Below are 19,074 nucleotides of genomic sequence, written 5' to 3' on the forward strand. Positions count from 1 at the left end.
TAAGTCCCTTGTACTGCGGCCCCTTCTGGCCTATTGTACCAGCCCCAGATGATAGGTGAGGGTGATCGTGGAGCAATTGGTGGAATGAAGATTGGCAAGGGAAACCAAAGTACTCGGAGAAAACCTGCCCAACCGCCACTTTGTCCACCACAAATCCCACTTGACCAGACCTGGGATCGAACCCGGGCCGCCGCGGTGGGAAGCCAGCGAATAACCGCTTGAGGTATGGCGGCCTTAGGATAATATTAACGTGGATCTTAGAGAGATAGGATGGATCTGGCTCAGGATAAGGACCAGTGGAAGGCTCTTGTAGACACTGTAATGAATCTTCGGGTTCCATAAAATATTGTTAATTATTGGGTAGCTGCGCGACTGGCGGCTTCTCAAGAAGGGCTCGACTCCGTGGAGTTTGTTAAAGTTTACTTCACTTTAAGAATTTCTATTCTGAAAAGATTCTAACTGCTTATGAATTGTAATTAAAATCATCAGTGTTTTAAGTCTCGTCTTCCAAAAACTGAACTTCCCGTTATTTATTCGGCGGAAGAATTTGTAAATCACAATACTTCACACCTAAAATATTTAAGGGGCTGGGTCAGCGCAGTCAGTATAGCGACTGGCTATGGATTGGACGGCCGAGAGGTCGGTGTTCGAGTCCCGATAGAGGTATGATTTTTCTCTTTTCCACGTCGTTCAGACTGGCTCTGGGGCCCCTCCAGCCTAATATACCTCCTATCAAATGAGTTCCAGAGGCTCTTTCCAAGTGGGGTAAAGCAGCAGGGACGTGAAGCTGACTAATAACCTCAAACTACTGCCGAGGTAAAACTTGGCCCTATACATCCACTCCCCCATACGTCTTCGTGGCGTAGTGCTTAATTAGTTAAGCATAGGGACCACACTTTGCCTTCACCTAAAACACGTTATTGCTTCAGATCTGAGTCTGATATTACCATAAGTCACAATATTGTCTGCTTTGTTCTTAACGGTTCCGTCGGGCGGTAAGGAGGGTCCATTCCTACCTACGCAGTACCTCACGAGAGGCTCGCCATCACGCTGACAACTTAGAAGAATGCCCTTCACGACACTGGAAACGTCGAATCTTCTGTGAGTTTGTGACAAATATCTTCCCCGAGAAATCGTCGTACAGAACACAAGCACAATGTGCAATAAAAATAAAATTTCCACAGTCGATATCGGTAGCGTAATTGGTTGGGTCACTGTGCTACAAGCCGGAAGGTCACGGGCTCACTCGATTTTTCAATTGAGCTCATCCTTCCAGCTGCACTATGGCCCTGGGGTCGACTCAGCCTCTAACAGAAACGAGTAAAGGGCGGTTGGCGCGTAAGACTGACGACCTCATCGACACCTGTGAGTCAACTGTCTAGAAAATGTTGAATCATACAAGTCTCACACACCTATGGGCCTCTACCGCCTGTTACAAGGACAGCTTTATTTGCATCCTTATTATTATTATTATTATTAGAGGGGGTGGGTTTCCCCATGCACTTAGACCAGTTATTGGTCCATTGTGCGTCACCCTTTAATTTCTACTGTCGCCATACCCTACCGGTACTGGTGCGTGCTATCAGCCCCGTTCAGCGAACGAGGTCGGCGGTCGGTACCTGATATTTCCCCCATCTACCAGAGGCACTGGAAACTACTTGGGCGGGAAATTGTTGCCTAATTTTGCTCAGAGGTCTCCTAGAGACATGAGGATCTTTTACGTGCCGTAAATCTACGACACGGGACCCACGGCTTAAAGTCCCTCCCGGAGGACTTGTTCCACGACCTCCGCCGGGTTTGAACCCGCGTACCCTGAGTCATGAGGTGGGAACGTTACCCCTAGACTACGGAGGCCGCTTTTTGCATCCTTAACTACCTTAACTAGAACAGACTTTTAACTCGCATTTGCAGAGTTATCTTGTACGATACACATACTCGATCTCCAACATTTTTAGGACATTCCTCTGTTCCGGGATTCGGCTAACACTTTCGAAAGCATCACGCTCCGCCAGTCGTAAACGGGTAGGATGAGAAGTGAATACTGAATTGTAAACGGTAGAGCAAGTAGCGGATGTTACCCAAAATGAGACACTGCCTGGGATTCGCCTGGGCTGACTGACGAAATCCACAAGAAAAAAACGTCATTCAGTATAGCTGACGTCGCGGCCAAGATCCGAATTGGAAACCTCCCGGATAAAGTCAGTGACAGTCCATGTCTCCCCGTTGAGAACCGGACCCAGCATTCCCAGAACAGAAATGGCAACTTCTGTGCATCATCACTGTAAAAGTAATTCTGAGACGGCAGTTATGACTCACTACTTATCAACAGAAACAAACCAAGACGCGAAGCAGCACAAATGTGGTTTCTCCGACCTCTATAAAACAGATCACCAGCGAATTACTGACAGAATTAGAAATAAATAAGAATAAAGGAAGTCAGAGGCTTCAACTTGGCGGTGGTGAAGCTTACGCCCATTCTAGCGTCTAAGCTACCGTTGTAGCATAAGATACGTAAGATACACACGATTGACCTTGAAGATGGAGGCGATATCTTCCTCCGAAACATCGGACTGCCTCTGAAGTACATGGAATTACAACCTAGACGATTGTAGTTTTCATAATACCTATTCAGTGTTGATACTGATTCTACTCTCAAGTCTTTACACCGTGTGGATGTGGGAGTGCTGCAGACGTTTCGGAGTATAGTCTACCTTCATGCAGATGAAGCAGCATGTGCTTCAGAAACGTCGGGAACACTGTCCACATTCATATGGTTCAAGAGGAGAATCAACATCAGTTCAGGATCTCTTGGTAGTGGCTTCTGTGTTCTTGACGTCACGTACTCTAGTACATGTTTATCGACGTTTCGGAGGAATGTGCTACCTCCATCTCCAGATACACTTCGACCCTGACGTTGCAGGCAGAACATGAACATGTGCAAACACATACAAGTCTACACGACGTTAAGAAATACAGAGCCATGCCTCAGAAGACAGTACTCCTCACTGACATTTTTTGTTTTTCTGAGTTATGACACCGCACAGTCCAGTTTCCGTGCAATGTGCTGCCTTCATCTTCAAGTCTGAACAATTAAAACTGGTTTATCTCCTATGAATCAGATAAAACCGTTATTGAAGACTACTGTCTTCTCGGATATGATGCTGCGTACTCCGGTAAAGGTCAACCGATATTTCTTGACTTACCTTTGAACCCCTGAGATGGCGGCGATATGTTCCTCCGAAACGTCGGTTGACTTTCACAGGACAGCACAGCGTTATATCATAGGACACAGAAATCTTAATACCACCGCTGTTATTAGCTGAAAACCTACGAAATCCCTTTTCTTCTTACATACTCGTATTTTGTCTCCAAATTTTGGTTTTGGTTTGGTCCGTGGAATTCTGACGTCAAATACGAGTATGTTCGGCTGGCAAATATATTCGTAATAAACTCATGGGGCCATGTCGGTAAGGGGGCAAGGCAGGCAACTGTCCCCTCCTGGATATCTAGGGCGGAGGTGGATATAAAATTTGAAAACGACTGAAATACTCCAAAAAATAAAACTAATTTTAAAAATGTATTCTGCCTTCTCGAATACTGTAGAGCGATCAGTAAAAATAGTCTTAAACTGTTTAAACTTTAGTTTGCAAACAAATTAACTGAGGCTCCCCCCAGGGCAAATTCTTGGCGACGACTGTGAATACAGCAGCAGACAGAGCAATCAGGTTCAGTATGTACTGTAGGAGCATAAGCCCGCGCTGTGGTATCCGATCACGTCCACAATAACCCCAAATTAAATTCTGCAGCCTCCCACGCAACAGAGCACGCGGATGTGGGGAATGGGTGAGGGTGGATCAGCCCCCACAGCCTGTCTGTCCGTATGTCCGTCTGCAAGAATCATAGCACGATATCGCCGAGTGCTAAATCATTGATTTTGCAGCCTCCCGCCCTTTGCTCACGGGAGTGACAGAGAGAGAGAGAGAGAGGGAGAGGAAAGGGCGTATGGTTGTTACAGCCTGAATTATCAAGAGGGAGGGGAAACTCTAAGATTGCTGTTGCCTAAACGAGGGGAAACTGTAAGATTGTTGTTGCATAAAAATCAACAGAGAGAGGAAACTGTAAGATTGTTGTTGCATAAACAATCAATAGAGAGAGGAAATTGTAAAACTGTTGTTGCCTGAATGATCAACAGGGAGAGGAACTGCAAGACTGTTGTTGCCTGAATGATCAACAGGGAGAGGAACTGCAAGACTGTTGTTGCCTGAATGATCAACAGGGAGAGGAACTGCAAGACTGTTGTTGTCTGAATAATCAGCAGGGGGGAGGAACTATATGATTGTTGTGACCGGCACGGTTAACAGAGAGTGACGAGTGTAAGGTTGCTGTTGACTGAATGAACATAAGAATTTATGAATATCTGCACACGCGACGGATGTGGATTGCAAAGTCATGCAGACATCAGCAAGTAACAACAGGACGTCACTTGCGAACAGTGTTTATCATTAACATTTCGATATTGACCAGTTCATAATATTTCTTTCTCTGTTACAATTAATATGCATTAATTAAAGGATTAAATGGACTCCGCATTATAAGTTCTCCTTTTCACTTTGTTCAAAACAGCTCTGCAAATTCTTACAGACAGCATCAGTGTTCAGATATTTCAGCCCTTTCAAAAAGTTTCAGTGCCCTTATTTAGTGAGATTTGAGGATCTCGCGCCGAGTCTATAAATCAGTCTTTTGGAATGAGACACCGTGTAGTTTGGTAGACTGGTCACTCTTATACAATGAAGATGTGGGTAACTGGTTCCACCGAAACGCTAATACGTACCTGCCAAACTACACGGCGTCACATCCCAGAATGGTTTAGAGGTTTTAAAATGAATGGTAAAAAGGTAAAGATGGACGGTCACAGAAGCCGCGGAGCCTAAGGCATCAACAGTCTTCGCTCGCTCGGACGCTGGGATCGTAGGTTCGAATCCCACACAAGGCATGGATGTTTGGTGTGTGTATGCGTTTATTCTGTTTGTGTTGCCCTGTACTTAGGTAGCGGCCTTGCCACGGGCTGATCACTCGTTCAAGGAGTTCTACTGTCTGTGAAAAATGTTTACGGAACTGAATAAGAGGCCGGGGCCCTGAATGGGCTGGAAGAGCCATTGAAAAAAAAGAGGTAAAGGTGAAGGTGTAGCTTTCCCTGTGCTTAAATCATTAAGCACTGCGCCATGAAGGCCTGTTGGGAAGTGGGTGTATAGATCCAGGTTTTCTTGACCTCGGCACTAGTTGGAGGTGAGTGGTCAGATTCACGGACCGTCCGCTGTACCCCCGGAGGAACGAGAACCCGATGCCCATTAGGAAGGAAGCTGGGTGGACCCCAGAACCGGTGTGGATGACGTGGAGAGCAGAAAATTCTTACCCCCACCGGGACTCGAACACCGAACCCTCGGTCGTCCAGCCCGTACCCAGTCGTTCTACAGACTGGGATTTTATTTGAATGAGAAGAGACACGTACCGCCAATCGTACGATCTTCTGGAATCTGACGCCGTGTAGTCCGCTATGAGTTTACAGATGTGTCGGAGAAACTTACTGCCTCTGTGTTCAGGGTGGAAGCAAGCAACGTCCTAGAAGAAGCTTTCTGTCTCGTTGGTTTGTTTAGCATATCGTAGACCCTAAATATGGGGCAGTACATCCCTTCTAAACGTCCCTGAATTCCTACCAGACTACACGGCGTTATATTCTAGGCGACAGCATTCTTCAGGGCTTGTGCGAGGAGTTTCGAATCCAACGAGCACAGTGTCGTCATGGAGTGCTACGTTCGTGGGGAAAATCGGAACGGACTGCAGAACAGTTAGTGTGAACTTGTAAAACGAGTTGGTTATTTAACGACACTGTCAATACAAAACTATACTTTTTCCTGTTGTTCTGTATGTGCGTGGAACTTGGACTGTGACATTAAGGGAGGAACATGGCTCAAGTGGTTAGCCGAGCCATAGCTCAAGCGGTTAGTCGCTGGATTCCCTGGTTCGATACCAAGTGGGATTTGTGGTGAACAAAGTGGCGCTGGGGCAGGTTTTCTCCGAGTACTTCGGTTTCCCCTGTCAATCTTCATTCCACCAATTGCTCCACAATCACCCTCACATATCATCTGGGGCTGGTACAATAGGCCAAGAGTGGCCGCCGTACAAGGGACTTAGTCCCACCCCACTAGCAATAAAAAAAAAAAAAGGAACACAGACAGAGGGTGTTTGAGAACAAGATGCTGAGGAGAATATTTGGACCAAAGGAGAATGAAGTGACAGGAGGGTGGAGAAAACTGCATAATGAGGAGCTTCATAGCTGATACTCTTCGCGAAGTGTAATCAGAATGATCAGGTCACGGAGGATGACATGGGTAGTGTATGTAGTATGCATGGGAGCGAAAAGAAATACATATAGAGTATTGATGGGAAAGCCAGAATGGAAGAACCACTAGGAAGACCAAGACCTAGGTGGGTGGATAATATTAAAATGGATCTTAAAGAGATAGGATGGGGTGGTATTGACTGGATTGATCTGGCTCATGATAGAACCTTCGGGTTCCATAAAATTTTGGGCAGTTCTTGAGTAGCTGCTCAACTGGCAGCATCTCAAGAGGGGCTCAGTTCCCTGAAGTTAGTTAGTGTCGAGACTATACAGCGTTCATCAGTACTTGTACGATAACCTCTCCTTCATGAAAAATATCTGAAAATAAATCGTTCAGAATTGCTTCCACTTGTAGCACGAAAAAATACTGTAATCATGAAAACAAATCGACCTCCATATCTTGGTGGCTTGGAACGTTTTCAGATCTCCTGATAACGAGAAAGCGGGTTCTGGAATGCCGTCTTTATGTACGTGTGTGTATGCATGTATGCACGGATGGACGCATCTGCCGCTCGCTGGTCCCTGAACGACTGGATTATATTCATAATCGGTATTTAGGATTTCATTCTAGTCCCCCAAATAGGGCCCCTTTGATGGGATACTAAAAACATAACGGGAACCTTCTCGAAAAAGGCTCGAATGATTTCGATTTTGAATAATATGATCTTCTGAATTGTATTGCCATGTAATTCGGTGTAAGTCAGACGTTTCAGAGGAACATATCGCCTCCATCTTCAGGGTCGAACAGTAAGTTAGGCAAGAGAACAGGTGAACGCGTGAACTGGACTGATAAACTGTAAACAATACACCACGCGGCTCATTTGGGCTCTCACGGGTTCTCGACTGGCTGATAGTTTCCTGCCCTACACTCGAGGAACTCTTTCCATCCTGAATCCATGTGGCGACACTCCGTCATGAGACACACAAGTAGCGAACCCGCAACAGATACATGATGTAGCGTGTTCAGCCGTTACTATGCAACGCCCGCGAGATAAGCAAACATACAGAGCCGTTTATAGACAAGTTCGGTAAACACGTTCCCACGGCAACGGACACGCATGCAAGAAGAGGTACTGCTGGAAACGGTGTTTTCTACTCGGTTCGTGCAAAGGGGTTATAAGGAGGGCAACTGAAGCAAGAATAGTTATCCCGTGTGCAGACAAGACGAAATCTATGAAATTGGGTAATTTGTACGGCGTTAACGGGCTGAATATACGTAAGTAGGTCACGAACGAATGAGCAGCCTTTTGTTTTAGTGCAAAAAAATATCCCTGTGCTTAATTAGTTATGCACTATTTCATGGGGGGAGTGGAGGTTTAGCTCCATCATTCTTGTTCTCGGCACTAGCTGGAGGTGAGCGGATAGCTTCACGCCTCTGTCGATTAAGCCGTGGGGAAAGAGTCCTTGGTATCCTTTGGATAGAAGGCTAGGTGAGTCCCAGAGCCGCTCTGGACGCTGTGAAGAAGAGAAATATCTTACACTGCCGAAAATCGAGCCCGGGTCGTCCAGACCGTATCTATACGGTCTCATTTTATTTGACTGTATGCCGTGTACTACGTGGGTAGCGATAATGATATGACGTGGACATGTGAAAGCAGACGGTTTACGATTCGATATTTGTGTTTACTACGCGTGGGAGACGGCATTAAACGTCCGCCTCCACGTGATCATTTGATAACATGTAGGGCTGGAAGGGAATACGGGAGAGAAAGCAGGGAAGGTTAACAGCACGAAAGCTTATGTAACAAAATGAGACCTCCAGCCAAATTCTCAACGGGTGTTACATTAGCACGCCTTCCATTAAGATTTATAAACACGGTCAATCCCTAGCACGCTGCTGTAATACACGTATTTAAATTAACTTACATTAAAATGTTTGTAAGTATATTTTTACTACTAAGAGCCGGGTTAGCGCAGTTGCTATAGCGACTGGCTACAGGGTGGATGACGCAGGGATTGGAGTTCAAGTCCAGGTGGGAGCAACAATTCTGACTTCTCCATGTCGTCCAGACCAGCTCTAGGGCCCACGCAGCCTACTATTCAATGGGTACCGGGGAGTCTTTCCCAAGGTGGGGAAAGCGGCTGGGGCGTGAAAACTGACCACTCACCTCTAACTAGTGCCAAGGTCAAGAAAATGTGAATCTATACATCCACTCCCCCATACGCCTTCATGGCGTAGTGCTTTATTAGTTATGTACAGGGACAACGTTGCCTTTTTTGCCTTTTACATATATTTGCAAGTCTAGATGCAAGCCAGTTACGTAAACCATAACCTAAAAAGTAAATTCTTTATTTAACATAAACTTAATCAAGTATTAACAAAACCGATTTCGGGGCCGGCAGGTGAAATAACGAACAATACGTGCTACAGCTGCGTGTGAAATGTTGTGACCCGTGTTTGCATTTGAAGTCCGATATTTAAATAGCGAGACTGGCGTCAGCCATTGTTGTAGATGACGAATATTGCCATCTACAGGTACAAGCCTGAAGTATACACAGAAGCAAAACTATCTTGACAAGACTGGGGAGTCCAGAGCTACTGTGCTTCAGAGTAATGCTTAAATAACAAACAAAAAACTCCGTGGCCTGTAGTCCGAAAGCGAACTATACCGACCGAGCGACTGCCGCTTGTCGGCGAAGTTAGTACCAACTTTTGCGGATAGAGGGCGTAGCGTGGTCAGTGCAACTGATTCCCACGGCCGTTAAATTCGGTTTTCTAGACCAGAACCCTTATTTCCTTGAAATATCTCCCAAATTATCCTCACGAGGCTGAGTAGACCCCATTCCAAACCCACAACTCCTCAGAAAATCTGGTAGCGCCAGAAATCGAACCCGGGACTCTGGATCTGTAGCCAGGAACTATGGCCACTAGACCACAGATACTTAGACAAGGCGTCACGAAAATGGGAGGCAAACATTTCAAACAAAGAAATAACAACATAAACATTTTTGTTCAAACTTGAAAGGAAATCGAGATGTTTTAAATGTTAAAGACAAATGTTCGGAAAAGAGGTTTCGTCGAAGGCACGTCCTTCTGAATGATATAAAAGGCTTTCCGAAGGAAGGGATGAATATGAGTTTCACAGTGGACTTCCACGTCTGCCAAAATAAGAATCGGATGAAAACGTTCATAAGATGTCCGACATCTTGTTCTTGGTATAATCGCAGAACCGACTACCAACAGAAAGACGGCACGATTGGGTTTGATGGGAAATTTGGGCACTAAGAAAGTTTGTGCGAACACAGTGGCCCTCGGCAGAGGAGGTTGGAAGTTTGAGCTGATCTTTTGCAACCGAGGAGGATGCCGGAACAGTCATCAGAGGGAATGAAAGTTGGGTTTTCCAACATGGTCCTGACACAAAGGAGCGAAGCAGGTTCACCCCGACCCAAGAAAACGCCGATGTCAAAACCAAAAGTCAAGACAATGTCGATTTGCTTCTTTGGCTCAAAAAGGATAGTGTTTGTCCCATCTGGTCAGATTGGCAATCAGAAGTGTTATCTCCAGGTTTTTGAATGTCTGAGACGGCGAGTTGGTCGTGCCAGACCGGAATTGTTGCCCGACGAGAGCATGCTGCACCACGCAAAGCGCTTTTCGTCAAGCAGTTTTTGGAGCAAAAAACCCAATACGGTCCTGCAGCGACCGCTTACGCTGAGGCCCGTGTGGAGGCGGATTCAAATACCTCCACCGTAACCCTGCGAGTCGTAGGAGAGGACGAAAAGGGAAGTCTCAGATTTGAGACAGTAATATATGGTCTCGAGTACCAAGGGACTCGGACCCGAGAAAGACTGAGCTGGCAAGGATCAGCAACATATACAAAAGACAGACCCGTCGTCTCGTCAGAGAGGGCCCCCCCCCCCACAAAAAAAGACTGTAACTGTCAAACAGTAATAAATATCTGGTCATGAGCCCCAGGAGGGTGCTCGACGCCAAGACTTACTGACTGACTGGCCGTCAGTCGAATGTGACTTTGACTTTGAAGCCGCTGAACAGGCTTGCAGAAGTACGATTTCTGAAATTGTTTCCACAATTGTAAAAAAAAAAAGCGACAGAAATAATGTATGCGTGAGGAAGGGAACTATGTTGAAGGGGAACGCTGGAGTTCAGCGTGAAATTTAATACAATGTTGCTTGTGAATGCAATTTCCCACTATTTGTCAGCCCTTGTAATCTTCAGCATCAATATATTTCTGTTTCTTGCGACACACTGTCCCGTGTTTTTCAGCAATAGCTTGTTTTGCTTTGTCGTTCAAGTCTCAGCCCTCGACACCAACGCCAGGCGAGTGAAACGAAGAGATACGAACATCGACAGTACATAATAGGGAGCATGCGATAGCGTAGTTGGTTGAGGCACAATGCTACAATCCGGAATATGGCGGGTTCAAGTCCCGATTAGGTCACTGGATTTTTCAATTGACTAACCATTCCAGCCGCACTAAAGCCCTAGGGTCGACTCAGCCTCTAACAGAAATGATTACCAGGAATTTCCCTGGGAGGTAAAGTGCGGTCGGCGCGTAAGGCTGACAACCTTATCGCCACCTGTGAGACGACTGTCTAGAGAAAATGTGGGAGCCTCGACGTCTCACAACCCTGTGGGCTTTCAAGGCCTGCTACAGCGATAGATTTACCTTTACAGTACATAATAGCAATCGAGAGTCAGGAAGAAACGTTATAATTTCACTGTTGCCTACACCTGAATTAATTATCCATTCTTGCACATCAGCTAGATTAACCCTTAGGCTTAGTTCCCTTGTACATGAAGGGCCCCGTAACGCACTATACAAAATTGCAAAATGCGTTATTTGAGGTTTTTTAAGCTTACACAAAAATATTAATAATGAAATCAGAGACAGTCATTCATACTGAATTACAACAAAACCTGCACAAAAGTTTCTGAGATGCATAGGAAATTCCACTTATGACCATATGCAAACTTGACGTTAGTATGGGTACATATGGCTGAAAATCGTACGTGCACAGCGGCATCTGTAAAACGGTTGATAGGACACTTGCATAAGTCCGCTTGTAACCCACGCAGACTGTATTTCATTACCGACATACATGGCTGGAAATTGGAAATATCCCACAGCATTAGGTGGAACTCTTCCATGTCGAATACCCACAATATATGTACTACGATTTACGAGAGAGGCGGAAAAGACCATTATGACCTTACGTGGGCCAGGCTGTATTACCGGCTAGTACAGCTGAAAATCGGGACTGCCCGAACATGTTTACTAGATCGAGTCACGCGTAGAGTAGTTGGTTGAGGCACTATGCTACAAGCCGGAAGGTCGCGGGTTGGATTCCTGATGAGGTCACTGGATTTTTCAATTGACCTAATCCTTCCAGCGGCACTATGGCCCTGAGGTCGACTCAGCCTCTAACAGAAATGAGTAACAAGAATCTTCCTGAGGGGTAAAGGGCGGACGGCGCGTATGACTGACAACCTCACAGCCATCTGTGAGCCGACTGTCTTGAAAATGTGGAAGCCTCAACGTCTCACAAACCTATGGGTCTCCTCGGCCTGTTACCTTTAACCACAAACTGAGCTTAAAAAAAACTGTCCTACGGTACAAATACCGACTCTAGGTCAAAGACGCACAGACAGAGGGATGAATATAAGGACATGACCTCCATGTACCGCATTGTATTTTTCTTCGTCAAGAAAGCCAAAACATTGTCACAAAAATATAGTAACGGCGATATGCAATATGAGAACTTCAGCCAAAGAGACAAACTGCAGTGGTTGCAGAGGCCAAGCCAAATGAAACTATTGGGATATGAAGCTACTCCAAGAATGAAACGAGGAAATAACTTAAAAGCAAAATTAATGAGTTTCAAACAGTGAGAACAAAAACAAAAATAAATTTATTTAGAGACAGAAATGTGGTTAAGCACGGCTAAATCACATAGGCCCGTATTTCTTGTTGATATAAAATGGCTTCTCTCGACAAAATATGTCCCGGCTTGTATAGTAACATTCGGTCTTGTCAAGGGCAGTAAAAATAACACGTGACAGCATGACCTCGCTTGCGGCACAAATAAAAAAAGAAGCAATGCCTGCAGATTATACATCACATCTCGCATATACGTGTGGCGGGAATGCAGCTCAGGGATAATGAAGAGAATACTTTGTACAAGCGCAGAGGTAACCATGACATTTACGGTACTACCATAAAGCGCATTGAAATCCCAACTACAAATTTTTAACAACAAACAAACTAAAGACTAACTGAAACCTAATCAATTAGCTCGATGGAGTTGAGCCCCTGCTGAGGAGCTGTCAGTCGCTCAGTTACTCAAGAAATTCACAGAATTTTACGGAACCCGAAGGTTCACTACCGTGTCCACAAGAGCCCTCCACTGGTCTCTATCCTGAGCCATATGAATCCAGTCCACGCCCCACCCTGCTTATCTAAGATCCATTTCAACAACATTCTACCTTCTATATCTAGGTCTTCCAAGCGACCTCTTTCTTTCCTTCAGATTTTCGTCCTAAAACCCTGTACACATTCCTCTTCTCTCCCATGCGTGCTACATGTCCTAACAATCTCATCGCCCTCGACTTCTAAAAATATTTTTCAAGTAGTGAAAGTTACGATGCTCCTCATTATGCAGTTTTCTCAAGTCTCTTATTATGTCACCCCCACTTAGATCCAAATAATGTCCTCAGCGTTCTTTTCTCCAACGCCCTAACTATGACTGGTACAGATACTTGTACAGTCAGAGCTGTCAAATCAACATAAGCAACGGTCTGATTTAATGTATACTGAAACACGTAAAAAAGGTAGAGCTATCCATGCAACAGGATGTGGAGGCCCACACGGTTCTGAGACGTCGAGGCTCCCACATTTTCTGAGCAGTCGGCCTGTAGATAGCGGTGAGGTTGTCAGCCTTACGAACCGGCCGGCCACCCTTTTCCCCCAGGAAGATTCATGGTACTCATTTCTGTTAAAGCCAAAGTGGGGCTGGAAGGATTAGGCCAATTGAATCCAACATCACTGGGAATCGAACCCGCGATCTTTCGGTTTGTTGATAATGCCTAATCCAACTATGCTACGGCGTGGTACACACAGAAACATTCACAATTGGCAATTCTTATATGCTGACCACTTGTCCGAGTTACAAACTTCTTTAAACGTACCTAAGTTGAGTTCTCAGGGAACAGTAACACATATACCAAGCTGACAAAGTAACAATATGCACTAAACGTCCCTGTTCTCTTCCATATTTATGTGAGTCTTATGATGCAAGTCACTTGCATGATAGGCGTTAGGGACATGCAAAGCCGAGAGACAAATGTAAAGCTTCTCCATAGACCAAGCAAAAACACAACGGGAACACAAAATCAAGAAAAAATATAAACAAACAAATGAACATTGAAAATAACCGTAACTTTTAGTTCTCTTATTCGTACATTTTCCTTGTGTTGAATAAGTAGCTCTGGGAAGAACTAATCACCTACTTTCGTTTCATACGACCGCACAGAAAATGACGCGTGTGTATTCGTTGCCGCGGTGTTTACCGAGTCGTTGCCTAGCAATGATAGTGGGATATAGAGACTGATGGAAAGGGAATTATGATGTAAGTCGTTGGCCATGATATACATACCAAGTTTCATAAAGAATGGTTCAACCATTCGAAAGTTGATTGGGGGGGGTACACAAGCACACAGACAGCATGGTGATCTCATACACATACTTTTATTTTTAGCCTGCTTTCCTTATTTTGAAGACAGCCTTTGTGGTCTAATGGTCAGAGTTCCTGGTTACAAATCCAGAGGCTCCAGGTTCGATTCCCGGCGCTACCTGATTTTCTGAGAAGTACTGGGTCTGGAATGGGGTCCACTCAGCATCGTGAGGATAATTCAGGAGCTATTTCAAGGAAATAGCGGCTCCGGTCTAGAAACCCGAGATTAACGGCTGTGGGGATTCGTTGCGCTGACCACGTGGCATCCTCTTTGCTAAAGATTGGCACTAACTTCGCCGACAAGCGGCGTTCGCTCGGTCGGTATAGCTCGCTTGCGGACTAAAACCACGGAGTTTGTTTTTTCCTTATTTTGAAAAAATGAAAGAAAGTAAAATAAAAGCGTCGTATCGAAGGAAAGTAGGTGATTCGTTCTTCCCAGAACTTCTTACATTTATTTTCTTCTAATTTCTTATATCTATGTTTTCCTTAGCTCTAAGACAACCCTGAACACTGACGATGTATTAGATAAAACTTCAAGGCAGGGTTTCGTCGCGTGATGAATTAAATTCTGTAAATACTAGGGCAAAAACTACACCTGTACTAACAGAATGAAGATTCGGTATAAAATGGACCCACCTTGGCCAAATGTTGGCACAATTTACGTCAGCTTTGGGAGAATTAACATAGCCATAAAGAATTCATAATTCATTCATCCTGTCATATCATTCAACGCTACACAACACGAGTTCATACACAGATGAAAAATTAACAACCCACACTCAGCAGCAGCAATTTGATATTGTCTCTTCACCTCGTCCCATTTAACTCATGTTCGGCGTAAAATAGGAGCGAGATAAAGCAACCGTATGATTCATGTGACCTTCTTAAATGAAAAGGAAAATTCAACCGTTCAATTTACAGCACCATAAAATCATAAGGCATTTCAGCCTACACTTCGCAGTAGGCTTACAGTACTACAAAAGGCAAAGTTATCCCTGTATCAGGCAGTGTAGGCCCATAGGGTTGAGACGTCGAGGTCCCCACATTTTCTAGCTAATCGGATCAAAGATGGCGGTGAGATTGTCATCATTAAGCGTCGGCAGCCCTTTACCTCCAGGAAGATTCCTGGTACTCATATATATTAGAGAATGAGTCGACTCCAGGGCCATAGTGCGACTGGAAGGATTAGGTCAATTGAAAAATTCAATGACCTCATCGGGAGTCGAACCCGAGACCTTCCAGCTTGTGGTATAGTGCCTGAACCAACTAAGCTACCGCGCGTCCTCGGGCTTACAGTATTACAGTGGAATCGTGATGAGAAAGGGGAAAATGAAGAAACTAGGAGGGAACTTGCTCCGGTGGCAATCAGTGAACAATGAATATCACATGAAGTCACTTTGGATAGAATCCGAGGCTTCACGGCCAGAAGTCAGAGCCTAATCACCTGAGCTAACGCACGGCCTATGTCTTGCAGTACAATACTTAACGAGAAGTCAAGCCTACATATATGTAGAAGTAGTGCAGAAATTACTATGAACAGCTTTTGTTCTTTCAAGACCTCTAACTAACGCGTCGGGGATTTCTGATGGTTCTCCCATCATCATCATCATCTTTTCGAGCCATAGCCTTCCTTAGAAGACTCATTTTTAGTTGGTTATTTAACGACGCTGTCAGTATCGTGACTATTTAGCGTCGATGATTGTATGATTAATGAATGTGGAGAAGCTGGTAGAATGAGAATTGGCAGAGGAAACCGAAGTACTGGTAGAAGACCTGATCCAGTGCTACCTTGTCTACTATAAATCCCACGCAACCTGATCTGCGAAGGAAGTCGGAGACTAACGGCCTGAGAACGTTCCCGGGATTAGGGCTAATGACTTTCAAGTTTTCCTCAGTCCATCCAGGTAAATGCGGGGAGAGGACGTACCGCGACTAGGTCACGGCCGTTTCCTTACAAATCCAACCCTATTCACCATTTATCCATCAATCATCCTGCCATCTCGCTGCAGGCAGTATCGTGAAATATCTCAATTTACTAACGTTTCGAATGAACCTGCTGCTTCCATCTTCAGCGTGAAGGGAAGAGACGGGATAAAATGGAAGAGATGGGATTCATTTGTTTCATGGCACAGTCAAGCACTGGCCTCTTGTGAACACAGTAATGAACCTCCGGGCTCCATACAAGTCCGTGAATCTGACTGCACGAGCAACTGTTACCTATCTTCTCAAGAATGACTCTGTTCCGTGCAGTTCTTAGGACATTTACGATCGCAGTCATTAACACTTACAAATATCGTCTCGTCGCTGAAGATGGAAGCAGAACTTTCCTCCGAAACGCTGGTAACGTGCCAGGCTACATACAGGGCGTCAGACCCCACACGGCAGTAATCTTCAGTCAGTGGGGTGAGAACCTCGAAACCAGCACAATATTTTGTTGAAAGTTAATCGACGTTTCGGAGGAACATGTCACCTCCAAAATCAAGGTCGAAGAATTAAGCCATGAAAGAAACTGGCAACCGTTGCCGCATGCGACAAGATAATTGGGTTCGGTCGCATGCGGCAACGGTTGCTCCTTGCCGCATGCTGCTTGATAAATTGGACGGCAAACAGTCACCCGAGGAGGGCAAGTAGGTTGCTTTAAGCTGCCCCAGTGTAAACCCGCCTTAACGTTTCGTGTCGCATTCAGCAGCATGCTATATTACCGAGTCCTGGATACCTGCTTCGAAATGAATGTGGTAACCATATCCAGAAAATATTCAGAATGAGACTTGCTCATTCTGGTAAAATTTCTCCATCACCTGCACTTCACTGACTCAACAAATCATCTCAGTCTACATTACTGTACACTACTGTGCCGGATTAGATTAGTCGGTATGGCGACGGGCTAAGCGCCGGGCAGCCGAGGAATCGGGGTTCGATTCTACGAAGGAGAAAGAGGTTTTTTCTATTTTCCACAGCGTATAAACCGACTCTGGGGCCCAACCAATGGGTATGGCTCATTCCTCGGGGGTAAAGCGGCTGAGGCGTGAAGCCGGCCACTCACCTCCACTAAATGACGCCAATAATATGTGGATCTATACCACCACTCCCCCATACTCTCCACGGCGTCTTGCTTAAGCGAGCACAAGGACAACTTTTTTCCTTTTGCGCTACAACCCCAATTTGGGCCCTGGCCTACCTCCATGAAACTCTCCGTTTCACTTTGGTTTACTAGATTTTAGATATTCGGTAGGACTCCTTGGGCGGGCGATCAGCTCGTCGCAAGGGCTCTACCTGTACATAAACACAGAAAAACGCACGCGCACACACACACACACAAACACAGAACATCCATGCCCCGAGTGGGATTCGAACCCTCGATCCCGGCTTCCGAGAGAGCGAAGACAGTGCATGCCCTAGACCGCTTAGCTGCCGTGACCGGACAAGAACAACTTTAGTTTACATTTATCTAGATCGCGGGAGCAATTTCAGTTTGGGAAGAGGCCATTCTGTGAGCAATGAGACGGACGGACCAGTTTAACTGCGAATACGGGGAACCTGTTGCTTCGGTGTAAAACAGACCGCCATCATGTTACAAAGAGAGTGACAAAGACCACACGACAAGTGGCAGCAAACGTAGCACACCACGCATTAGTGGTGTGCCTTGGGCTAAAGCAAAACTCACCTTAAGGTAGGCAAATCAACCAGCGATATGCGATATTCACACCAAGGAGATCAGAACATGTAACATACACATGTGTATTATAACGTGTCGTAAATGAAGTGGTAATTGTATATGGCGTGTTGCGGAAAATGCAGAATTAAAAAAAAAAAGATTTGGAACACCTATCAGGGCGTTCATTTTGTTTGTGGGCTACGGCCTGGAAAACCCGGGTTCGATTTCTCTTCGCCACGGCGTCCAGACCGACTCTTGGGCTCACCCAGACTCCTATCCAATGAGTACCGGGGCCTCTTTCCGCGGGAATAAAGCGGCAGGGGCGTGAAACTGACCACTCACCTCAATCTAGTGCCGAGGTCAAGAAAGGTGGAGCCATACATCCACTCCATCATATGTCTTAATGGGATAGTTCTTAACTAATTAAGCATAGGGACAACTTCTACCTTATCTTTATCTCTTAAGGGCGAAAAGCGTTCACACATATTTTGGGCAATGGCAGGATACATTTGTGGGCTGCAAAAAACCAACTGGCGAGCTACATGCAGCCAGTTGGACAGCCCTCATCTAAATAATACAAATTTGGTTCCGACTTGTCAGAAGGCACAAGACCAATTCCTTGGTGCTGCTCAGGAAAATACGACGTAATCGCGGTTTATTGCTAAATTCAAATGAAACATAAACACATTTTACTGGTAAAATACTGAGCCTTCATTTGTATTCTGCATCCTGTTGTGTATGTAACTACAATATATGTATACACACCAAGTAAATATTCATAATTTTAATCAACGGTACATTAACATCATATGAAACCCATTTCCAGGAAACCAGGAAATAACCACCATAAACAAAAGCTTATTACATATGGCAAACAAGAAGATGGCCAGCGAGCCTACTACAGACTGTGAAAGAGCTCAAACCACCAAAAACAAGACGGCACGGGGTCATCGACACCAACAACGTATACTCGCATGACATCAACATTTATACTAAAGGACCAAAAATTCGAAATACCCCACTTCACCCACTCCCCCAAAAACACACGTGCGACCATTAGCACCAACAATGCACGCTCATATACCATGGCGTACCCAAAAGAAACCGAACTAATTTTTTTGTGGGCAGAGCTTTTGCAGTACCGCGTTTTGCCGCTGTGAGCGCATAGAGCTAACATTCCTGAGTCGATAAGCCAACTACCGTTGCTTCAGAAGGTAAGGACTAGTTTCGGCAGAGTTTATAGTGACAACTGTTTTGTGTGATCGTCGTTTTTGCAATGGCTGATTTTCGTGAACAGCGTGCGGCGGTGAAATTCTGCTTTTTGCTCGGG

At 45.2% G+C, this 19,074-nt stretch overlaps 1 long non-coding RNA gene across 1 annotated transcript in view; it reads right to left on the reverse strand.

Annotated features, from left to right (window-relative positions):
• LOC117282311 overlaps positions 1-19,074 on the reverse strand; it is a 74,111-nt gene that overhangs the window by 1,453 nt on the left and 53,584 nt on the right. The gene's annotated exons all lie outside the window — the stretch shown is intronic.

Source organism: Cryptotermes secundus, unplaced genomic scaffold (assembly GCF_002891405.2).
Source record: "Cryptotermes secundus unplaced genomic scaffold, Csec_1.0 scaffold960, whole genome shotgun sequence".
Taxonomy (NCBI): Eukaryota; Metazoa; Arthropoda; class Insecta; order Blattodea; family Kalotermitidae; genus Cryptotermes; species Cryptotermes secundus.